General features: G+C 36.5%; 1 non-coding gene and 2 pseudogenes across 1 annotated transcript; 1 reads left to right on the forward strand and 2 right to left on the reverse strand.

The window, feature by feature from the left end:
- Positions 1-26,794, reverse strand: part of LOC144253036 (transport and Golgi organization protein 1 homolog) — a 57,552-nt pseudogene that overhangs the window by 26,856 nt on the left and 3,902 nt on the right.
- On the forward strand, positions 293-399 carry LOC144253046 (U6 spliceosomal RNA). Its single transcript, XR_013343104.1, has one exon. It is a non-coding gene; the product is annotated as a U6 spliceosomal RNA (small nuclear RNA).
- Positions 4,743-6,052, reverse strand: LOC144253035 (transport and Golgi organization protein 1 homolog; annotated as a pseudogene).

Consider the following 26,794-nt stretch of genomic DNA (forward strand, 5'->3'; position numbering starts at 1 on the left):
TTTTTAGCATGGCTTGACAGTATCACACAAGATAAAAACATACATTAAACGTAGGAGGCAATTGCACTCCTAGATATGAGTCCACTTATAGTGGCATATATATAAAATAGTACTGTAGGAAAAATGAATCTATAGTTAAAAAAAAAAACTTATCAGTGGTTGCCTGAAACAGGTGGTGAAGGAACTCACTGGGAAGGATCCCAAGGAAACCCCTTTTCTAGTGAAAAAACTGTTCTATATCTTGATTATGGTAGTTTTTATATGGGTATCTACATTTGTTAAAACTCAGAGTGTGCTTGCTTTGGCAGCACATATTCTAAAATTGGAACAATACAGAAAAAATTAGCATGGTCCCTGAGCAAGGATGACACCCACATTTGTGAAGCATTCCATAGTTTTGTGGAACCAACCCTTCAACAGATGAATGGATAAAGAAACTGTGGTACATATATGAAATGGAATATTACTTATAGCATTAAAAGAGAAAAAATTATGGCATCTGTGGGTGAATGGGAATATCAGGTTAAGGGAAGTAAGCCAATCCCAAAAACCAAAAGCTGTATGTTCTCTCTGAAAGTGGATGCTGACCCATAATGGGGGTGAGGTGTGTGGTAAGGGGCATGGAAAGAATAGAGGAACTTTGACTGGGCAGAGGGGAGGTAGGACAGGTGAGGGGGCATAGGGATAGGAAAGATGGTAGAATGAGATGAACCTGATTACCCGAGGTACATGTAGGACTACACATGTGTTGTGTACAACTAGGAAAAGTTTTGTTCCATTTATATTCAATGAATTGAAATGCATTCTGCTGTCATGTATAACCAATTAGAACAAATTAAAAAAAAACCTCACTGATATTGGCTATCAAGGAATTACTGTTAAGTTGGGTGATGGCCCGTGGGTTCATTATACTATTCTCTATGCTTTTCTTTAAAGCTTTTCTAATTAAATTTATTCTTTAACTAGTACATAGAAACAAACACTACAATTATTGAAGTAGGTAACATGACATTTTGATGCATGTATACACTATGTAACGTTTAAATCAGGTTAAATATATATCTACCTCCTCAAACATCATTTCTCTATGGTAAAACTTTCACAATCTTTTCTTCTAGTATTCTGAAATGGACAGTATGTTATGGTTACCTATAGTCCCCTACTATTCTCTCTGCTCTTATTTGAAAGTTTCCATGATAAAAATACTAAAAATAATTTTTAAATTAAGATATAACTTCAAATATTTAAAGGATTTCTATGTAGAAAAGAATTCAATTTTATAGAGAAAATCATGTGAAGGAAAATTTGGAGTCAATACAAGGATGAACTAGACAACAGAAGAACATATAGCCTTGTAAGAGAGTGACTCATGCTAGGAAATACTGGTGTACAGGCCTCATAACTACTCGTCAGGGCCACAGTAAAGAAAATTACAGCAATGAATGAGAAACTAGACTAGCTGACTTCCAAGGTTTCTTCTAACACTAAGATTCTACTAAGATTCCATTGATCAATGAATCTGATTGGTGCACATCTCCCAAACACATCAGAGCCTATTACTCTCCAGTCCTATCAGATATCATACTACTTGTTTAAGATTTTACATTGACTTGTTCATAATTTTTGCATATATTTGTTAAGTCCTTTTCTTAAGGCTTTCAAAAATCACAATCGTGCCTTATACCTGTTAGACTCTTTTAGTCCTCGCATAATGTCCTGTACATACTGGGCCATCAAAATGCCTTTTTGAAATCTCCTTTCAAATCAGTCTCCTAACATTGTGCCTCTCCTTTACCACTCACATCTATGTCTTACCTATCACCGTACAATCACTGACCATACCTGCACCACATTTGTGTCCCCCGACCTAGAACTAGAGGAGGGCTCTGTGCATACCTAAAAATATGAATAAAGTAATCCTTCCCATATCGTGAGGCTGTTAACTTTCCAAGTGATGCTGATTCATTCTGATAATCAAATTATGACTGTGGAAGACTGCTTTAATCACTGGAAATATCACTATTCTAACTGCCTGGCTTCTATATACCTCTTACTCAGGTGGCTGCCACCATCATGAACAAACATGGAGCCAACTGAAAAATGATTTGTTTCTCCCCACCACATCTTTTCCACCCTGGTGGTCTTTCCTCCCCAGGTATATTCATTGTCTTTATACCACCTTCTGACTGCCTACATGAGAATTAGGGGGTACGTGGGGGTAAAACCCTTCAAAATGCCAGACACCTCACCAGACACTTTACCTTGTCAAATCATTAAATTCTTATGATTGGAGTAAGCATTATCTACATTTTTCAGATGAGGAAAACTTTTTTCAAAAGTTTAGTTATTTGCCCAAACTTCTAAATGATAACCTTGGGATTTGAAACCAGATCTACCTGGCTACAAAATTTATACATTTTACAAGGAAAACAACATCATCATCTTTCTTACTCAAGCCTTGAAATAACACAATCTACAGGAAACAACTTCAGTTTAGGAGGATTACTGTCACAATGGCCCTAGGACCATCTTATCCTCCAACCTCTAAAAGCTTTCTCATTCCTATAATTAAATTCTAAAAGTCCAATATCAACAAATACCAATGGGGGGGAGGTAAGCCCTAAAATGCTTAGATAAGCTTCTAGACAGATTAAATGTCTTGTTTGGATCATGATTTTCTTTAGAAAGATCAGCCTTAAGTGACTCTAAGAAACAGATCTAACCTAATTCCTTTCATTCTTAAAACTTTCTAAGGATCCCCACTATTAATGGTCTAATGCTACTTTGGCTCATGACTTCCTTTAAGATTTGCTGGCCTCTCCAACAGACCATCCCCTTCCAACTTCACACTTTACAACACCAATTATTCACATTCTCCTGCCCTCCCCAAATATCCTTTTCTTGATGTTTCCATTTCTCTGAACACATTTCTTCTGACTACCAGCTTCCCCCTCCGTCTTCCTCCCCAGCCTGTCTAATCAACAACAAACTATATGTCAGACTCCTGTTTGCCCTTTGCCAGTGCTTCAAACACATCTCAACTACTTTATGACCTTATTGATCACCCTTCCAACCATAATAAATGCATTTATGGACAATAATGTTCTACCATCAAATAAATACCTCTCTTTCTGCCATTATCTTACTGTGTTTCAAGTGAATGCTGTTATCTCCCTGCCAGAAAGAAAGGTTCTGAGGGGAAGAACCAAGTTTTTACAGGTATGCAAATGACCAGCCTTGGTAGACAGCAAATCTTCCTCATGTGCTAAACCAAGTAGCCATTTAAGCCACACCCCTATGGCTTTTGTTTCTGGAGCTATCTACTCAAAGGGTCAGGAGTCATTTTCATAAAGACATTTTAAGTTCTTCACTTCATGACCAGAAGCCACTTACAAACTAATAAATAATCAACATTCTAAATGAAGAAACTATGTCAAACTTACCATCTTAGACAAATAAAGCAAGAATGAATGTAACAAGAAAAGTATGCTGTCCAAAAGGGTGGCATCTGCTGGCTCTTCTACCTTTATCGCTAGTTGGTTTTCTGTATCAGCAGCATCAACAGGAGTACCTTCTGTTATAAGTAGCTCTAAAATTGAAAGGGGAAATGGCTATTTTATTTTATGTTATAGAATAAGAATTGTCTCTCTTCAGTTTCAATATTCATCGAGTGTTTCACTAAATATATGAGTCACAGTGCCTGGAATATGTGGCTCTCCTAAAGACAATTAACACAGAGAAGAAAACTTCAAAATCCTAATTAGAGCTGTCAGACCCTTCAATTATAAAATGAACAATCTCAAGTCTACTCTCCACTACTTCCATGGCCATACAACTGCTACCAGAACAATATTAACTCAAGGAAAAATTTTAAAACCAGAGATATGTAGACAGGGTCACATTCAACAAACATGGATTTAGTGCTGGTGAAACTTTGTGTTTAAAATTTTAGGAAAGCTGAAAGAGAGGGAGTCTTGGTTTGCAGATTTGCAGGTGGAATGAGCCAAGGCTTAACACAGCATCTGGCACCTGGCAGAGATACTCAACAATTATGTATTGAATGGACAGATGACAGCTATTTAAAAAGAACACAGTAATACCAAGAGAGACTAAAGGGAATTGGGTACAGACCTGCATTGAGGCTCTGTGAATGAGGTAGAATTCCAGTTAGAACTGAGAGCTTGTAGGGGTGGAATTTCAGTATGAGTTACATGAGCCTGGGGTACGTTTGATTAAACAGCAGGAGTCCAACATGCAGTTATTAAGAAGTTGGACCAGTTGCTTCTAAGGTCTTTCTCAACCCTGAGATTCCATTCACTACTATTCTTTTAAGCTTTTGCCTAATTTTTTTTTTAGTTTTTTTTTTTGAGAGAGGAGAGAGAGAGAGAGAGAGAGAGAGAGAGAGAGAGAGAGAGAATTTTTTTCATATTTATTTTTTAGTTTTCGGCGGACACAACATCTTTGTTTGTATGTGGTGTTGAGGATCGAACCCGGGCCGCACGCTTGCCAGGCGAGCGCACTACAGCTTTAGCCACATCCCCAGCCATTTTTTTTAGTTTTTGATGGACGTTTATTTTATTTATTTGTATGCAGTGCTGAGAATCAAACCCAGTGCCTCACATGTTAGACAAGTGCTCTACCACTGAGCTATAACCCCAGGCCCTCCATTCACTATTGGTCTATGAATTTGACTGCTGGTGAAGTCTGCCCCATTGCCTCAGCATCTCAGCACCTGAGACACATTAAATGACATTTGGGAAGATTTTACCTATAGAGGTCATTGACATCACTTTGTGGTGGAACCTAAACATCTCCTGAACATCTGTCTCTTTTCCTTTAATATGAAGTTCGATGTCCACTTTTGGCTCTTCATCATTATCTGTCTTAGAGGTTTCCACAAAAAGACCATATTCTGCACTTTCAGGATAAATATAATCTGTTGCTGCTTGTGGTTTCTTCTTTTTTCTATCTGGGACTAAATCTTCCTCATCTTCTTCTTCTTCTTCTGAATAAGAATTCTCCAAATCCATCATATCTGTTTTCTCATCACCACCTGTGCCAATAAATAAAGTATCCTCCAAGGTTGTCAGTATATTTTTATCATCATCCTTGATGCCCGGGGGCAGAGTTACCTCAGCCTTATCTTCTCCATTTGAATTCTGCTCTTCACCTATTGAATATTTCTCCACTCCAAACTCCACTGTGAATTTCATGTCTTCTTCATTTATAAAGGTTAGTAACGGGGGCTCCCCAAAGCTTTCCTCATTCTCCTCTTCTTCCTTATCAAATGCATAATAATCAGCATTCAATTCCTCATCATCAAAATCATCTTCTAATGAAGTCACCAGTCTGGTCGTCTCACCATCAGACACAAGTGCATCAGCAGTAGAGCCAAATTTGGTTTTCAAGTCGAATGTCATTTCTTTTTTCAAAAGTTTATAAGCATCAGTCTTCTCCTGTTCGTTTGAGACCTGAGAAATGTTGCTGGTTTTGTTGCTTTCACTTTCTGGCACTTTCAATTTATCTGGTAGTATTTCTTCAAAAAGTTCAAATGAAGTTTGTTCACCCTGAGCATTATCTGTTTGACTATCTGCATGAGGATGGTTCTTCTGAGCCAAAAATTGTTCCTACCATCCATAGTGTTTTCTGAGAATGCACTTTCAATGCGCTCTGAGTTTTTCCCAACCCCCGCCTCAGTCAGTAGAGAAAAATAAAACGCTGGCAACAAGTAGGAGGGCGCCGGCAGAGACGGAGGGGACACACACAGGGTCCCGAGGCTCTGTCACTCCTGCACCCCACCCGTTGTCCTTCGAACCCCTAGCCCAGACCACAGGGCTGGGGACCAGGGGATCGGAGCCCCATGCAGCCCCAAAGAGCCACCGCAGAGACCCCGGGCCGCCCACCCGCCTGCTCACTCACTGGTGCATTCGTAGTCTGCACAGAGTTTGTGCTTCGAGCAGCGCCTGCCGGTGCTTGGGTCCGGGTGGCCCGGCACTCGCCAGGTGGGACAGAGCACGAACAGCCAGAAGAGCAGCCCAGGCACCGCAGCCATGTTGTGGTCACCTCAGTGAGCCCGTGATGCGGTGGAGTAGGCTGAGGCAGGCAGTGGCAGGCGGCGCTGGAGGGGGCTCAGGGGGCGGGTGGGTAGCGAGGCAGGGAGGGGTGGTGGGTAGCAAGGCGGGGAGGGGTGGCGCCCAGGAAGGCTTAAGCCTTTCCCGGGTGACACGTCAGCAGGGATATCTGGGGGTAGATGCACAGACTCTACTGGAGAACTCACAGAGCCAGAGCTCTGTCCTTCTCTAGTCAAGACCTTCTCCTCAACTGAAGACCTTCTCCTCTAGTCGCTGCCTTGGCAACTAGAACTCTCCTTCTCGTCCAATCACCTGCCTTTGCTTCTATGCCCTCACAAGTCATCACCCACCCATCCCCCCCCCACTCCGCCAACCGGTCCTTTCTGGCTTTCCTCAATGTCTCCTTTCTGGTCCATCCTGAACTAGCCCACTCCACTCCACCATGACTCCCATCCCCCATTCCTGGTCTGGTACCTCCTTTTCTGAACTACCAAATCCCACCCATGACTTGTCACAGCTAGTCTAGGGTTCCAGGCTCCCTCCCCTTCAAACTCCTTGAGGATCCTTGAAGCCCCACCCCAAGATCCCTCTGATTAGGAAAGGGGAAGGTGAATGGAACTGTGAGTGAGGGTGTAAACTGGAGACAGTGGCCTGCTTTTTTTTAAGGCGGGGACAGGTGGGGGCAGAGAGATGGACATTAGTCTTCCAGCTAAGATCTTGAGATTCTTATCTTTATCCATAAGGGAAGAAATTATTTAATTCAAAAGCATATTTTTAACTCTCATTTTGTGCTACCATTCATGCCAGACGCTGGACAAGGCCCTAGAATGGTGTTGGAGTGGATGAAAATCAAAAGACAAGATATCTGGTCCTGGTCGGAAAAAGTCCACAACTTAGTGGGAACCAACTGACAAAACCGATTGTCAGAGAAGAAAGCTACTAGCTAACGTTTCTTGAACGCTTTATGTCCAGTTGTTATTCTGAAGGTTTTATATATATCAATTCATTTAATCTTCATAACAATAGTACCTTACAGTAGTAGTAGGTCCTATTCAAATCCTTATTTTAGAGTAAATTGAGGCAGTCACACATCCAGTGAGTAATGAAGCTAAGTTTCAAGCCAAAGGAGTAGACTCCTTTTCATCACAACCTATCAACTAACAAGCAATTGTTGTACTTTCTGACAAGAGGAGCAAAATCTGATTTAAATCATAATATAGCTGAATTATTGATATGTACAGTTAACAGGGGGAAGGCACAAGCTAGCCAGCCCAAGGAAGAGTGTCTGCAATGCTCCCATCCTGGGTGGAGCCATTCTCGTTTGTCTGTGACCAAGGGCTTGTCACTATAGTCTCTGCTAAGGTTATTCATCAACCTCCAACAATGAACCCATCAGTTGTTTCCCCAAATTAACTGAATCTTTAAAACTTAGAGAAAAGAATGTAGTCCACCATGCTCATAATGTTAAATAAAGAAAACGATGGAAAAAAGGTGTGCACAAACATTTGTCTACAGGGGCCATGAGAGGTCCCGGTTGGTCCAGTGTACTTCTGCGCTTTCTGGAGAACCAGTGGATCATAGAGAGAAACTGTCTGAGTCATTCTTCATTTCTTTTCTACCATGTATTTATTATAAAATGTATCTAGTAGGCATCTCTAACAACATGTTGAAAAAACTGAACTCATTTTTCTCTCAAAATCTGCTCCTTTCAGTCTTCCCTATCTCAGAAATAAGAATGACAATTTAATTCCCATTTTCCAGGTGCTCAAAGCCCAAAACTTACAAACCATCTTTGATCTCTTTTCTCTCACATTCCAACTCCAGTCCATTAGACAATATTATGTCTTTATTTTTATAATTTTATTGAGATATGGTTGACCTACAATAAATTGCACGTTTAAGGTGTACGATTTGATAAGTTTTGACATGAGTATACCCATGAGACTATCACCAAAATCAAAAGAGTCTTTCATCGTTCTTTGTAATCCCTCCCCTCTCCTTTTCTGGGCTGTCTCCAAACATCTCCTGTCATTATAGATTGTTTTGCATTTTCTAGAATTTGATATAAATTATACAACATTTTATTTATTTATTTTTCTGACTTCCTTCTTTCCAAATAAGCATTTGAAACATGCCCCCAATCTGACCACTCCTCTGCATCTGCTAAGCCAATATACAGGCCAAACCCACATCATAAGTCACCTGAATGATTCCCTTAGCCTTCTTCTGTCCTTGCTTCTGCCCTCATTTCCCCCAATATCTATTGTACTGATGGCAACTAGAGTGATATTCTTAAATATAAATTTGATTGTGTCTCTCTGCTCAAAATCTTCCTATAGCTTCCCATTTCCAAATAAAAGGCAATGACTTTAGCCAGGCCTGGTTGTATTCATCTGTAATCCCAGCAGCTCAGGAGGCTGTCAGGAGGATCCTGAGTTCAAAGCCAGCCTCAGAAATGCAGTGAGTCCCTAAGTAACTCAGTGAGAGTTATCTCTAAATAAAGTATTTTAAAAAGGACTGTGGGTGTTGCTCAGTGTTTAAGTGCCCCTGGGGGTTCAATCTCTGGTATCAGGAAAAAAAGCCATGACTTTATTATGGACTGCCCTGGCTTATTATGGACTGCTCTTATTCAATGTGACTCCCCTCATCCTTTTCTCCCCATTTCCTAACATTCTTCTCTTGTCTGTTAGTTCCATTTAAATACACCAAGCCCACCCCTGCTTCAGAGCATTTACACTTGTAACTTTGCCTCAACCTTAACTCCCCAAATCATCTGACTAGCTAACTACCCCTTCACTTTATCATGTCTCTGTAACAGTGGCATTTCATGTGATAAAGGCCTTCCCTGGCCATCCTACACAAAATAGAGCCTCTTGCCATGACTATCAAGCCCATTACCCTGCCTTTCTTTCTCTTCAGACTTGCCTTTCCACTTTCGACTTCTCTTACCACTTTCCTTACATTTGTTTATCTACTTCACTGCTCTGAGCCAACCTCAAACACAATTTCCAACAGGAGCAGGAAATTAGTTGTTTTGTTCACTACTGTTACATCAGTGACTAGGGAAATGCCTAGAATGTATGAGAGAGTTAACAAATGATTTGTTGGGTAAACTCATGGTTCCAATGATATTATAAATATACTACACTATTAACCTAAACACCTATATTAACTATTAAGCCCCCATATATAAATAGTACTGAGAGGAAATAAGCTATGAGAACAAGGCATTTAAGGTCTACCTCTCAGCAGCATGCATCCTCAGCTCCAGGAATGTACCCCTGAATGTGTTTGTTGTTGAATGAAAACATACTTGTGTGGAGAGTAGTTGTTTGGTTACATGATACTGGAATATTTAAGTAGATCTTTTAAAACTAGCTTTAATTTTTTCTTATTTTTCTTATTATAGAATATGGTATGTTGTAGAATTTTTCTTATTGTAGAATAGAAATTAATGATAATTCATTGGTGGAAAAATCAGAATAGCAAAATGATCTAATTGCATATTATCTTCTTGATATTTACCTTGACTCATAATCAGATATACTTTTATATGCATAGTCAGTGCTTCCAGTTACTGAAGAACTAGCTTCTTATTTTGTAGAGTTTTCAATACTTTGATTTATCAGTATTATTTTTTAAACTTATTGCCTTAAAGACATATTAACTAGTCTGGTGGATAATGAGAAGAAAATTTCTCAACTGGCCACAATAAGGTAGTGGTAGTTCTTTCTATCAGGATACTTACAATTAGTGGATGAATCAGCATTCACTTTTACTCATGGCATTTAAATTTGTGGCATTGATGTTTAACATGATGTTTAATATAAGGTTATATTAAAAACCTTCAGAAAAGGAACAGGATAGAATGTGGTGGTGATTGTTGGCATGGAGATAAATAATCTCAAGTGCATTATTCTTTAATACCTCAAAGGGAAATCTTACGGGGTAAGGGATGAGTAATGGTTAAAGGTAAATGTGACCAGTTTGGGTGGAGGGGACATAAAATTCTAAGATATGAAGGGTTCCTAATGTCAGAGTACAATCTAAATGAGACAAGAAAAACATATCTGAAACAAATAATTGGCAGCATAATAACATATACCATTGGAAACTTGTGAAGGCACTTGCCTAGGAGCATTCAGTAGGCCTAACGCTGCTGTTACCAGGAAGAACCTCATCTATTGTAAATGATGAGTCAGAAAATAGTGTTAAACATTTATGGAAGACTAAATCTCTCCAAGAGGGGCAACAGATTTACCCTCACATATAAAACATTGGAAAAAAGTGGACAAAATACAAACAACAGTTCTCAGATATTAGATAATAAGCAGCGTAAGAGTGACCTCTAAGATAAAGTTAAGCATGAGAGATGAGTGCTAGGATTATCCCAATTTACTCCCTGGAAAGAATTTTTTCAGGCCACATCCAGAGAAGGGAAACTCAAATAGAAAATCTCCTGAGTTGAAGAGATGGATTTTAAAGTCTGAAGAGACAGATGCAGCTAGAAGTCCCAGAGCAGAATAAAGGGGAGAGTAGGGAATTGCAGAGGGAGGGAGAGTGTGTACATGCACTAGCTCTCTAGACATCTATGGACGGTTCCCCTGAAGTCTGTGGCTATGTAACAATGGGCACACATGTAAGGCCAGAGAAAGAACCTTCAGAAAAGAACAGAATGGAAGGTGGTGGTGATTGTTGGCATGGAGATCAATTTTTGTAATCACCAGCTAGAATGGAAAATCTATAATAAAAGGGCATCAAGTAACATAGTCAGTAAAAGGGAAAAATTAGCCCAAGATTGAAGGTAACTCCAGTCTAGCAGAATCTTAAAAAGATAAAAATGCTTCCAAGATAGTTTAGAAAAAAAAGCTATACACAGCTCAAGAATATTTAAACGAATACAAAATATCCAGTACTCAACAAGGTAAATTCACAATGTTTGGAATCCAATAAAAATGTATGAGGCATGCAAAGAGGTAGGAAAATATAACCCATGTTGAAAAGAAAATTAATAGAAATGATCATTAATTACACTGTGATAGAGTTATTATACAAGGACATTAATACAGTTGTATACCATATGTTCAAGATGCTATGGAAAAGAATAAGCATGTAAAGGAGAAAAAGAAGATATAAAAATGTCTGAATTAGATAAAACAGATAAAATTAGATAAAATCAGATAAAACAATGGCTAAGGTGAAAATTACACTGAATGAGATTAACAGCAAATTCGACATTGAAGAAGTCAATATCAGCAAACTGAATATGCAGTGATAAAGACTCCAAAATCAAACATGGAGAAAGAGACTGAACTGAACAGAGCATCAGTATGCACAGCTTCAACCAGTCCAACATATATATATGTATGTTATGGTAGTTCCTAAAAGAGGTGAGAAAAACACATTTGAATAAATAATAAATAAAAATGTTCTATATCTGATGAACACTCAGATTCAAAAAGCTCAATGAATAAGAAAAATGATAAAGATGACACAAATATACACTAAATGCTTAAAACCAGTGCTAAAAATTGAAAAGCATCTACAGAAAACAGACACCATTATGTACAAAGGAGTGAAAGTAAAATGTCAAAATTCATTCAAGAACCATGCAGAAAACAGTACATCAACATTTTCAAGTTCTGAAAGAAAAAAACACTGACATCCTAGAATTGCATTCCAAATGAAAATATATTTCAAAATGATGTAGTCTTTAATGCAAAAGAATTAAGTTAAACCCTACCCCACATAAAAATTACCTGAAAATGGACCACAGACATAAATGTAAGAACTCAAAATGGACCACACACCACACACACACACACACACACACACACACACACACACACACACACATATATATATATATATATATATATATATATATATATATATATATATATATATACCAAAACTAAATGTAAGAAAGCATAGGTAAATCTTGGAGTAGACAATGACTTTGTAGTTAAGACACCAAAGGCCCAAGCACGAAAAGAAAAAAATAATAAAGTAATGAACTTCATCAAATTTAAAACTTTTAAAGGCTACCATCGAAGAAAGTGAAAACACAATCATAGAAGAAAATATTTACAATTCATGTAGTTAGAATATAACTACCTAGAATATACAAGCAATTCTTATTGTTCAATATGAAAAAAAATGGCAAGAAATTAGAATAGACATTTTTCCAAAGAAAATATGCAAAAGCAAATAAGCAAATGAAAGGATACCCAGCACCATTAGGGAAATGTACAACCTCAGTGAGATACTACTTCACATCTATTAAGATGGTTATAATCAAGAAGATAATAATAAGTTGGCAAGGATGTGGATCAATAGGAGCCCTCACACACTACTGGTAGGAATAGACTACAGACCTAAATGTAACAGCTAAACCTATACAACTTCTGGAAGAAAATATAAAAAGCTGCTTGGCAGAGACTTTTAAAATTAACTAGCTCTCTCTGCCTCATGCTCTCTTTTTTCTCTCTCCTCTCAGAAATAAATCAGACTTAAAAACTTTGTCTCATGCTGGGCGTGGTGGTACATACCTGTAATACCAGTTGCTCAAGAGGCTGAGACAGGGGGATTGCAAGTTCAAAGCCAGCCTCAGCAAAAGTGAGGCACTAAGCAACTCAGTGAGACCCTGTCTAAATAAAATACTAAATAGGACTGGGGATGTGGCTCAGTGGTGGTATGCCCCTGAGTTCAATCCCCAGTACCAAAAACAACAACAACAAACTTTGTCTATTCTATATTCATTGTTATGGAAATGGAAAGGTAAGCTGACAGACTAGGACACAGTATTGGCAAAACATATCTCTCTCAAGGGAATGATATCTAGGATATACAAATGATTCTTACAACTTATTAATAAGAAAAATCACCCAATTTGAAAAGATGGGCAGAAGATTTTTTTTTCTTCACCAAAGTAGATACAAATATGGTGAATGTGCACATGAAAGGATATCCAACGTAAGTTGAAATGTAAATCAAAACTGCAATGTTATTACACATACAGTAGGATGGACAAAATTTAAGACTGATCATAACAAATGTTGACAAAGAACTGCAGACTATAACATGTAGTACAAACAATGGCACAAACTGTTAGAAAACTGTTTGGCAGTTGCTTTAAAAGTTAAATCACATCTGTCGAGATATTTACTCCAGAGAAATAAAAGCATACATCCACACTGAGACTTGTGCACAACTATTCATGGTGGTTTTATTTGTAATAGTCAAAAAATCCCCAATGTTGGACTGTGGGAACATGTCTGTCTTACATGCCTCAGAACCCTTATACTCATATTAACCATATAGTAGGCATTTGATTACTAACTTTTACATGAATGTAGAGACTGATTTTTTTTACTGTTAATAGAGCTTCTCTTTTATTAAATATAACAGACAAAAGAAAATCACGTATAGCACAATGAATTATCACAAAGTAAACATATCCACTGAACCCTAACCCAGGTCAAGAAACTGGACATCAAATGCACCTTCATGAGCCCTTTCTTATTGCTCCCCTAATTATTCCCTCCGCTCCCCCAGAGTTAGGCACTATTTTAACTTCTAATAACAAGGGTTAGTTTTGCCTGTTTTGTTACTTTATACACTGTAATCATACACATGTGATCTTTGGTATGTGGCTTTTTTTAGCTCCATATGTATTTTTATAAGATTTATCCAAGTTGTTGAATGTGAATGTACTTCTTATTTTCATTGCTTAATAATTTTCCACTGTATAAATATAACCTGGTTTACTTAAAAAAAATCCCCAATGTATATCAATAGGAAAATAGATAATAAATTTTGGAAACATACTTAGCAAGAATAAAGAACTATTGATAATAGCAAAAACAGGGAGATTCTGAATGAAATAAACTAGACAAAAAGTAATATGCATTGAAAATTCTTTTTTTTTTTTTGTACTCCCTAGTACAAATATCCAGGGGTGCTCTACTGCTGAGCTACTCCCTAGCCCATTTTATTTATTCATTTATTATTAATTTTTTTTTTTGCTATCAGAGATGGAACTCTTGGGAACTCAACCACTGAGCCACATCCCCAGCCCTCTTTTGTATTTTATTTAGAGATAGGTCCCACTGAGTTACTCAGGGCCTCGTTAAGTTGCTAAGGTTGGCTTTGAAATCCCAATTCTCCTGTTTCACCATTCTGAGCTGATGGGATTACAGGTGTGTGCCACCAGTTTAGTTTTTATTTTGAAACAGAGTCTGGCTCAGTTCCCCACATTTACCTCAAACTTGTGATCCTCCAGCCTCAGCCTCCTGAATATCTGGGATTACAGACTCTGCCACCACCTTCCAGCAGATTCAGTTATATTTAAAGGTAGAAAGTTATAAACCAGGTGAATCCTAGTAAAGGTCTTAGTAAAAAAAAATAATAAAAATAAAAGCACTATGCTTGGTCACAATATGGTAAGTCAGAAAATGACAACAAATACCCATTTTCTGTCAGGTTGACCAGAACAGTATCATTTCTCAATGGATTTCAAAGGGTCTCCCTCCCTCCCTCCCTTCCTTCCTTCGAGTTTTGGCGCGTGTGTGTATGTGTGTGTGTGTGTACATCATCTTCTGTGCCAGTGTAAGAGGTTTAGGCAATGGATCAACCTTTACACCTGTGCCGAAGGACCCCAATCTGGGATCTATCTCCAAGGGTGGAGGTGACTCTAGATCCTCATTATAATCCCGAGAGTGGGAACTCCTAAAAAAATAAACAGGTCTTTCTTGGTAACACCAGTTTCCTCCTTGGTAAAAGTTAGTGTAGTGGGGGGGTGGAAAGGGCACTACCCTGCCACAAAATAAATGCTAAAATGTATTTTGGTACAAATTGTAAACACTAAAGAGTTAAAAGTAAGAGATGAGTCTTGGGATTTGAGCTAGACCTGGATAAGTACATAGGATTCAGATTCTAAAAAGAGAATAAAAGGCAAGTGAATTAAACAGCATAAGAAAGACTCAGCAGAAAGAAGTATGTTTAAAGGACAGTAAGGACACCTCATTTTGCTAAGAGGAAAGGATTCTATAAAGGATGACATATTTGTGTGCTTAGGTCAGATTATGAAATTCCTTGAAAATCAAGCATAAGGATTTAGACTTAATAGAATAAAAATGCAGAAAATATTAGACTTTAAGTAAAGGGATCATATAACTTAAGTGGAATTTAAACAAGTATCTTGCCCTTAAATCCAGGGAAGATGGAGGTTTAGGCTGGGCATGACCAGTAGGGCTGAGGCACTCCCCACAATTAAAAAGTCATGTTGAAGTGTACTGTACTAATGGAAGTGAGTCATATACAAGGCAAGGTCTTCTGCCAGCATCTACTGTTTGTCTAGCCCTGAAATATTATTCCACTTTCAACTGTACAAAGAAAGAAACTCAAACATCTGAAATTGCCACTAATATATGGCATATATGAGTTCCTGTTTCTGGTTCTGCCTAATTTACCTTGGCATTCTTTTCACGGAGGTCAAATATTTGGTGTGTTGAAATAAATGCAGAACAGATGTTGGGGACTTGTGGCCTGCACATCTCAATTTCCACAGTGCACTGTTGGGCTTTATACATTTAGTTTTCAGAAATATAAATTACTTCCTTACTAGAACAGCAGCAGAAGTAAGGAATATAGCCAAAAAGATTGTAGTAAGAGTCAGAAGTCTAATTGTGTGACTATAGGGAAATCATTAACTTTTCTGAGTCTCAGATATTTCATCTATACAAATATGGGGTCAAAGTTAAAATTTTATAATTCACTTTTTAAGAAGAAAATGAGATAATATATGAAAGATTGCCCATTTATGTGGTTTAAATAATTAAACAGCAAAATCCTGGCGGTTACAGCCAATATAGACAATTGACAAAGCAACAAAAGTCTTGGCAATAAATGCTTTCATCACTAAGAAGACATTTTTAGATAGTGCATACTCTGGAAACTGTTCTCTTCTCACTGAAACAAAGTAAGGCTGATAACATCCTCCAAAAGTGTGCTTGGAAGATCACAAGCACCTCTTGGAGGAGACAGGGAGAGTGGAGGAGAAAATATGTTCTTCGGGATAACATATAGTCTACCAGAGCATACACTGAAGCAAAGCAAACCCTCCTGAATCTTCAGCATTTTAACTGATGCATGCAGTATAAAATTAGAAACAGGACCATAAACACTATTATGAAGACTATACTCAGTGGGGGACACTGAACAAATATATATGGGAAAGTAAGTTCTCTGTGATTAGCATGAAAGCTCAGTCTTACCCAAATCCAAATGAAATTTGAAATGGTTTGGAATACATAAGGAGGATCAGTGAATGACATCAAACGCAAATGATGAAATAGAGAATCTGAACATGATCTTTCTCTTATTTCTCACTGATCCCTTAGAACCACCAATAGAAATATAATATTAACTCTACATGTAAATTAAATTTTCTAGAAGTCATATTTTAAAAAGTAAGACAGATGAGCTTCATTTAATAATACATTTTACATAATTCAATATATTCAAAATGACATCCTTTTAACTTGTAATCATAATAAAAATATAACTGTTATTTTACATTCTTCATAATAAGTCTTTGATATCTGACTTATGGCACATCTCAGTTCAAACTGGGCACATTTAAAGACAGTCAAAGCATAAGAAAGTAGGGATTGTAAATTAACACTAGGCCATATCATATACTTGCACTTATTTTAAAGAAAAGCCAAGTTTAATAGCATGTTTTAGGTTTTAAAATATTTTTGGCCAACCTCTCTTGGTACTTACTCAGAAGTGAGAAAAGATGATTGAAGGTATCTCAACATCCCTCTTTTTTTTCACCCAGAGGTTAGGATTTCTGTTGCAGTAGCTAGGGATTGCATTGTCATTTCAGATGAATGTCAAGTCTGTAATCAAAAAGTGTAAGTCATCATTAGGTTCCTACACTTGTCATTCTTTTATTATTTTTCATTGTTATCTTAAATATATTTACTTCTTGACAAACATAAAGAAATAAAGAATTATATTTAAATGGATAATAAAACAATTTGACTGCATAAAATCCCTTTTCGTTTTAGGTAGACCTACTGGTACAAACAAATCACTTGGGTGGTCTATTTTTCTTTGGTAACAGGGATTGAACTCAAGGGCTCTAGACCACTGAATCACATCTCCAGCCCTATTTTGTATTTTATTTAGAGATAAGGTCTCACTGAATTGTTTAGGGCCTTACTTTTGCTGAGGCTGGCTTTGAACTCACGATCCTCCTGCCTCAGCCTCCAGAGCCACTGGGATTACAGGCATGAAGCACTGCACCCGGCACCTGCTCTGTTCTCTTACTTAACTGCAACTGTGTTTTCCTTGTTAGATTACTTCTTTGCACCAGGGTTTCTTGATAGAACTCTATTGGTACTTTGGTTTGGACTATTCCTACTAGCTGAAGGTTATATACTATCTATGGGCCTGGCCAAAAAATGTTAGTAGTTTCCTCAGTCATGGTGAAACAACAACAAAATGCCCCCAGGCATTTCTAAACTTCTCTTGAAAAGACTAGTATCACTCTCCCAGTTTGAGAGTCACTGCTTGAAATGTTAGTTAAACTCTGATCATTTAACAAAGCACCTTTAGTTGTAAGTATCCTATATTTTGTAGTTTGCAAGTATTCTGTATTTTGTAATTTCTCTTATCAGCTAAAAAGAAAGGATTATAAAATCAACATTTAAGGCTGGGCTTCATGATGCACACTGTAATCCCAGTGGCTCTGGAGGCTGAGGCAGGAGGATCTTGAGTTCAAACTCACCATCAGCAATTTAGCAAGGCCTTAAGTAATTTATGGATTTCCTATCTCAAAATAAAAAAAATGTAAAAAAGGGCTGGTGATGTGGATCAGTGGTTAAGCACCTAGATTCAATCCCCTGTGCCCATCCTCCACAAATCAACATTTTAAAAACCAGAATCACTAAAACATCAAAGAAACTCAAAGGCCCTTGTAAACACAACTGAATTTGCTTCAAAGGTTTTTTTGCTTTTTGTTTTCCACTTCAAGTTAACACTACCTTTAAAAAAATCACATTTTTGAATTTATTTTTTCTGACCTCTAAGAGGGATCTTACATTTTTCTACTTTCCTTTCCAAGACTATTCCCTCTTTTGCACTGTGTAATCTTGAATTTAAATCTGAACTAGTTGCATTGTGTTAATAGTCAAATTATGATACAATTTGAATTATTGAAATGCATATGGAGGGGTTTCTTTTCTTATTTTTAGTGAAAACTCACGTTTTTAAAATTAGCACCTAGGGAACTATAGGTGGAGACTTTACATATTAGAGTCATCAGCATGATAATTGTAATTAAATAAACACAAATCAGTTCATGATAGCTGATTTCATTTACTATTATAATCAGCTTTCTCCTCTATAAAACAGCCCAATTAGTCCTAAATTGACATTCACTAATTGTATATTAGAGTTTCAAGGAAAACAATGAAGAGTTAGTGACTATCATAATGATTGAGATGTGTTTTGACATCAGTAATTATTATTATTTTTAAGATGGGGGTCTTGCTATGTCGCCTAACCTGATCTCCAACTCCTGGACTCAAGCAATCCTCCTGGCTTGGCCTTCTGAGTAGTTAGGACTACAAGTCACCAAACCAGCCCAGTAATTACTGTTTAGTAGATCTCTTTTTGGACACTAAAATCACTACTAATATGATTGTATATGTTTGAAATTGGTTTTATGAGCAACATACAGATTTGATGCAATTCCCATCAAAATACCCACAAATTGGTGTGAATATACTTTGTATACAACGAGAGATATGAAAAATTGTGCTCTATATATGTAATATGAATTGTAATGCATTCTGTTGTCATATAAATTTAAAATAATAATAATAATAATAATAATAATAAATATCATTTTTCCAGAAGTAGAAAAAACAGTCCTGAAATCCATTTGGAAGAATGAAATATTCAGAATAGCCAAAACAATTCTAAGTCAATAAAGCAAGCTGGAGGCATCATCACAATACCTGACTTCAAATTATACTACAAAGCTATTGAAATAACCACTGCATGGCTCTGTCATAAAACCAGATACATAGACCAATGGGAAAGAAGAGAAGACACGGAAAAAGATCCAACACAGTTAACAGTCATCTGATTCTTGACAAAGATGCCAAAAACACATTGGGAGAAAAGACAGGCTTTAAACAAATGGTGCCAGAAAAATTGATTACCCATATGTAGACAAATAAGACTAGACCCTGTACAAACTTGAAAGAGATCAAAAGCCCAGGAATTAGACCAGAAACTATGCAAATCCTTGGAAGAAAATATAGGTTTGAGACTCCAGCATATAGGTACAGGCAATGACTTTCTTATTAGAACTCCTAAAGCTCAGAAAATAATGACAAAAGTTAATAAACAGAATGGCATCAAATTAAAAAGCTTCTGCACACAAAGGAAACAATTGGTAACATGAAGAAAGAACCTATGGAATGGGAGAAAATATATTTGCTAACTACTCTTTTTTTCTTTTTTTAAAGAAAGCGAGAGAGAATTTTTTAATATTTATTTTTTAGTTTTCGGTGGACACAACATCTTTGTTTGTAATGTGGTACTGAGGATCGAACCTGGACTGCATGCATGCAAGGCGAGCGTGCTACCGCTTGAGCCACATCCCCAGCCCTGCTAACTACTCTTTTGACACAGGATTAATATCCAGACTATATAAGAAACTTTAAAAAACTTAACACCAAAACCTCAAATATCCTAGCTTAATTGGGCAAATGAATTAAACAGATACTTCTCAAAAGAAGAAATAAAAATGGACAACAAATCTATGAAAATGTTCAACATCAATAGCAATTAGGGAAATGCAAATCAAAACTACAGTGAGCTTTCATCTCACTCTAGTCAGAATAGCAGCCATCAAAAATATGAATGATATGGGGCTGGGGTTGTGGCTCAACAGCAGATTGCTTGTCTAGCACGTGCAAGGCCCTGGGTTCGATCCTCAGCACCACATTAAAAATAAATAAATAAAAATAAAGGTATTGTGTCCAACTACTTAAAAAAAGAATATGAACAATAATAAATGCTAGAGAGAATGTGGAGAAGGGACACTTTTTTCTCTGTTGATAGGATTGTAAATGAATATAACCACTATTGAAATCAGTATGGAGGTTCCTCAAATGACTAGGCAGGAAACCACCATATAACCCAGGTATACAACTACTCAATGTTTATCCTAAAGAATTAAAGTCATAATACTAGAGTAGTATATGCATACCCATGTTTATAGCAGCACAATTCACAGTTGCCAAACTTTGGAACCAAACTAGGTGCTTATCAAGGATGAATAAATAAAGAAAATGTGGCATATACACACAATGGAGCTTTATTCAGCCATAAATGTGAATTATGTCATTTGCTGGAAAACGGATGAAACTTTAGAACATTCTGTTACACAAAATAAGCTAAACTCATAAAATCAAGGGAGCATATGTTTTCTCTCGGATGTGGAAGCAAGAGAGGAAAAAGGGAAAGAAAAGTGAAAATCAAAAGGAGATCAGTAGAGTGTAGGAAAGGGACCAGGAGAGGGAGGAGTGAATGGAAAATACTGGGGAATGATATTGGCCAAACTATAGTGTTATATTGTGCATGTGGAAATATGTTACGACAAATACTGCCATGATTTACGACTATAATGTATCAACAAAAAAATGGAAAAAATAAAAGAAAGCAAACAAAAGAACAAAATTGCTTTCATGTATATATGTATGTATGTATGTATGCAGCCTAGCCAAACATCTATTGTGAGCATAAACATTAATACTCTGGAACAGTGATGAGCAAATCATACCTGTCAGCCTGACACTGTTTTTTTTTAAATTGTTCTCTTTATTCCTTTTTTCTCTTTCTTTCTTTCTTTCATTCTTTCCCCACACCTTCTCTCTCCCTCCCTTCCTCCCTCCCTCCTTTCTTTCTTTCTTTCACGGTGTCCAACAATAACACTTGCGTTTGTAAACAAAGTTTTATTAGAATACAGAAGCTTATATTATTTACCCACAGTCTAGGCTGTTTTTGTGCTACATTGGCACTTGAGTGGTAATGAAGACTTGCCTACAAAGTCTAATATATTTATTATCAGTCTCTTTTCAGGAAAAGTTTGTTGATCCCTGATTAGATTATAGATTAAAGTCAGCAGAATAAATACATAAACATTTCTTTTCTTACGACTAAAATTGGCTGTATGAAATGAGATAAATGATCTATTAATTGCCAAGATAAATGTCCCTCCCCTATAGAAAGTGTGTATTCAGGACTAGAAATCTTGGCACTGTGTCATGTCAAATGTAGGAAAAAAACCTGGCAGTTCATTTTGATGAGACTTAAGAAATTTCTTTTCCAGGGCATTTTGAGGTGTATCTAAACTTTGTAGATAATACAGGGAAGAAAATTGTAATCTGCAAATAGATTATGTTCATTATTAGTTTGTAATCATTTCACAACTATCATATAATATTAAAGCATCATAAGAGACTGCCTATCATAATAGAAACTTTTATGACTCTAGCCATTAACTTGTATTTTTCTAGTTATTGTAGACCCATACTTTTAAGCTAGTGCTATTGGTAAAATATATGATTATTTAAGTCTGATTGCCTTACTAATTTTGACCAGTTTATTTTTCAGATATCCATTTTGGGGTTTACTCTTTCAATTAATTTTGGGTTCCATGGGCAATGAAATTGTTGTTGAGTATGTAAGATGTTGCAGTTTCTATGTAAGTTCACCTAAGTGCCTCTACCACTATTGATGGGCAAGGATATAAGTAATTTAGTACTTTTACTTGAAACTGTTATAGATCTACTGTACTGGATTTGTTTTCCTGACACAAAAGTGTATAAAACTAGGAAAACTAAACATTTTCAGGTATTAATTTCAGACATGACTGTAGGCCTGGTGCACAAAACACAATTAGGGAGATGAAGCTCAAGTAAGATGGAGGTCATACTGAGTTAAGGAGAAAATTATCAAAGTGCAAGATTATCATAGTGGTTGGAATTTTGTGGACAAGAATGTCTGAGCTATTTATGGTGGGTGCAATGTGATTGTGTGTGTGTGTTAGAGAGAGAATACTAAAAGCCTGGAGGAAATTCATTTTTCATATGAATGTACCAGATGAGACTCTTTAAGGCTTAGCAGAGTTTGACTGCTATAAAGGAGACTGAAGATGATGCTAAATGGCAATGTTGGAAGAAATTAGGTTTCCAGCAGAGTCAGGTTGCAGCAGCTTCACTAATATATCAGGTACTTAATTAAGAGTTCAGAAATAAGCCTTAGCAAAAAGAACCACACACAAAAGAGTAAAGGGAAAAAGGTAGACCTAAATTTGAAACCAAAATTGATTCATGCTGAAAATGTATGTGGCAGCCAGAAAGGAAAAAGAAAAAGAAAGGTGTGTGTGTGTGAAAGGAATCTGACGACAATCAAAGGGAGATCAGTAGAGGAAAGGGATCAGGGGAGAGAGGAAAGCAGGTAAAAGAGAAATACTCGAGAACGATATTGGCCAAGTTTTATCACTGTATTGTACATATGCATGCAAACATAACAACAAATCCCACCATTATGTACAAGTATAATGCACCATGAAATATGGAAATAAAGAAAAATACCAAACCTAGTGAGGCGCGGTGGAATATGCCTATAATCCCAGTGACTCAGGTGCATGAAGCAAGAGGATCACGAGCTCAAAGCCAGCCTTAGTAAATCGAGGTGCTAAAGCAGCTCAGCAAGACCCTGTCTCTCAATAAAATACAAAATAGGTCTGGGGATGTGGCTCAGTAATTGAGTACCCTGAGTTCAATCTCTGGAACCAAATAATAATAATAATAGTAATACCAAATCTAATATGATCAAAACAATTCACCAGTAATTAGCCTGCATGACAAATAAAACAGAATATCCTTTATAGGAAGACAACATAATCCAGACTTCCTATGATGTATCATCTATAAATGACCAGAATATAATTAAAAAAATTTTTTTTGGTACCAGGGATTGAACCCAGGGGTGCTTAACCATTGAGCCACAACCTCAGCACTTTTTTGCATTTTATTTAGATACAGGGTCTCACTGAGTTGCTAAGTGCATCCCTTAGTTGCAGAGGCTAGCTTTGATCCTCCCGCCTTAGCCTCCTGAGTCGCTGGGATTATAGGCATGTAGAATATCATTAAATTTTGCCAGAATGCAAAGAAGATAGAAAAATGAGAACCACAAGAGAAAATATCACATATAAAAAAAGTTCCATGAGCTGACCCAGATGTTAGGATTAGCCGAAAAAAAATTTAAATAGTTTTAATAACTAATTTCAAGGAGTTAAAGAAAAGCTTAATCATAATGAATAAGTAGATATGGGTGTCAACATATAAATGAAAAAATTCTTTTAAAAGAAATAAAAAGTATAGTATTTGAAATGAAAAATTCATGAAACAAATCTATCATCAGATTGTACAGTGCAAAAACAGCAAAAAGTTAACTTGGAGATAGACCAATAAAAATTATCTGTTCTAAAAATCAGAAAGAAAAAAATAGAGACTTGGTTACTATCAGTACAAAGTGACCTAACATACATATAATTAGATTTCTAGAAGAATAGACGCATAAATTGTACAGAAAAAAATATTTAAGACAACGATGGCTAAAATTATCCCAAATTAACAAAAAAGATGTTAACAGATTTAGGAAACTCAGTGAATACTAAGGTTAGTTACAAAGCAAATCACACCTAGATGCATCAGAGTCAACTGTAAATAATCAATTAGGAGGAAAAAGGTCTTGAAGGCAATTAGAAAAAAGTGGTGTGTTTTACATTGGTAAAAATGACTAAAATGATAGCTGACTTCTTATCAGAAATGAGAGGTTAAAGTTAATGGAAAGGTTTAAGGTGCTAGAAGACAAAAACTGCTAATCCAGGATAAATACTCTTCAAAACTGAAAGCAGAATAGACTTTTTCAAATAAATAAAAAGAAAATTCAATACCAATAGATCTCTACTATTAATGCTAAAAGAACCTCTTCAGGATAAAAGGAGATGATCCATCAGGTAGAAACAGATGCACTGTGTGCTTTAGTTCACTGTGTAATAAACTTAATGGTTTAATATAAAAATTCTTTGTTATTTCTCCTTATTCTATGATTTGGCTTTACATAACCTGATGGGTCCTTTGCTCTAGGTATTTATTACTGCTTACGTGGTTTCCTTTAGCAGGAATTGTTTAACCAAAGGTAGAACTGACAAAATAGCTTCGTTTACATGTCTGCTAGCTCAACTGGTTGGGTCAGGCTTATCTCTTCAAATGCTTTTAGTCATTCAGTCATTCTAAAATTTTTTATTTGTTGATTAGATTTCTAGAGGATAATAGTAGAATGTATACACCTTCCCAGGGTGTTATGTCTAGGATTGGCATGGAATCACTTTCACCAAAAATATATTTTGTTCATTAAAACAAGACAAAAGACCAGCCCAGACTCAGTGGGTGGGAAAATAGATATTACTTCATAATGAGAGAAGCAACATGATACAGGAATGTGGAGAATTTGGGGTAGATATTTTTAAAGACAATGCACCATAAACAGAAATGAAAAGTACTAGAAATAGTAAAATGTAGGTAAATATAAAAGGCAATATGTATACATATTTATTCTTTTAATTTCTTGGAAACATGACTAAGGTAAAAAACATAGGGTATACAGCTGTAATATGTATGACGACAAAGCACAAAAGACTTGGGGAAATGTGAGAAAGTATCACAATTTAAACTATGAAAACTGTGATAAATTAAAGAATGCATTTCATAATTCCTGGAAACATTGCTAAAACAATAATGTAAAGCAATACAGCTAAAAGCTAGTGGATAAATTAAATAAAATTTAATTTTTATTTAATGTAATTTTATTTAATTACATTAAATAAAAATACATCATTAATAGTAAGCCAAGAAGAATGCAGAGGCTATACTAACATCAGATGAATTTAAATTCAAGATAAAGAGTTTTATAAGAGATAAGAAAGACATTTCATAATACTATAATGTGTTTTTTAAGAACACAGAAACATGACACCATACAACCAAACATTTATATGCCCCAAATATATGAAAGCTGACAAAACTGAAGAGATAAATCCATACTTTGAATTTTTAACAGCCTTTTAACAACTGATAGTAACAGTATAAAAAATCACTAATGATACACAAGAGTCTGAACAAAACTATCAACCACCTTAACCTTATTGACATTGACTGACAATGCCCAACAACTCCAGAATATATATTCTTTTCTAGTCCTCATGAAAATTTGCAAGATAGGTTATATTCTTGGCAAACTAATCAGTTTCAAAAAATTTTAAATATTGAATATCAGTTTGTTTGCTGATCACAGTAGAAATAAATGGGGTATTCTTTAATAAAACTGGTCATTAAATAAAAGCCCTGCAAATCATCAATAAACAGTGTTTTAGTTATCTATTGCTATATTTTTTAAAATTCCAAAATTTAGTGGCTTTAAAAAATAACCATTTGCCAGGAGTGGTGGTGCACACCTGTAATTCCAGTGGCTCAGGAGGCTGAGGTAGGAGGATCGAGAGTTCAAAGCCAGCCTCAGTAATGGCGAGGCACTAAGCAACTCAGTGACACCCTGTCTCTAAATAAAACACAAAATAGGGCTCGGGATGTGGCTCAGTGGCCGAGAGCCTCTGAATTCAATCCCCACTACCAAACAAACAACCATTTTATTTCTCATAATTTTGTAAGTCAAGACTTTAACCAAGGTTCTGCTCCAGTGTCACCTAGGCTCACCCATACAGCAAACGCCTGATTTAGACTACAAGGTCTGAGATGGCTTTGTATGTCTGGAACTAAGGTGCTGACTGTTGGCTTTATGTAGTCTCCCTTTCCATGTGGTCTTTCAAATGTCAGGGGCTTTCTTCAAATGGACTCTCCCTCTAGCAAGATAGCCTGGGCTTCTTTACAGTGTGGCACAGGGTACCAAAGAGAAGAAAAAACGAGTTTGTGCCTTTAAAGGATACAGTCAGTCCTTCCTCAAGTCTCAATCTTGGGTAGGATCTTGGTCCATGCATTTTGAGGGAATTTATAGTTGGATGACATTTTAATCTACATTACTATGTGAAATGTCTTTGTTTTTATGATTTCATTTTTGCTACATTGTTTCTTTTCCATACAATTAACTACAATATAGGATAATCTATTAACGATAATGTCTCTTCAATTGGTTGTGTGAAGCTTGCTCTATAATAATTTATATAGAAAGGACTCATGGGAATAATATTCTCTAAATGACAATTTCCTGATTTAAAAACATATAATTTGTAGCCAGTACAATAGTGCATGCCTATAATCCTAGCTACTCAGGAGGTTGACAAGTAGGAGAATGGTAAGTTTCAGGAGAGCCTGGGCAACTTGGTGAGACTCTGTCTCAAGGAAAACAAAAACAAAACAAACATTAAATGACTGCAGATGTAGCTCAGTGGTAGAGCACTCCTCAGTTCAATCCTCAGTGCTGGGGGGGAAAAAGGTCATTCATCACCATACTAAGATACTCCTTAGAGAAAAGTAATTGCAAGAACATTGTTCTCCTCCCTTGGGATATGTTTGTTTTTTTTTCTAGATTGGAATCTAGAAAGCCTTTTGTGT

The sequence above is a fragment of the Urocitellus parryii genome, unplaced genomic scaffold (assembly GCF_045843805.1).
Source record: "Urocitellus parryii isolate mUroPar1 unplaced genomic scaffold, mUroPar1.hap1 Scaffold_87, whole genome shotgun sequence".
NCBI lineage: Eukaryota > Metazoa > Chordata > Mammalia > Rodentia > Sciuridae > Urocitellus > Urocitellus parryii.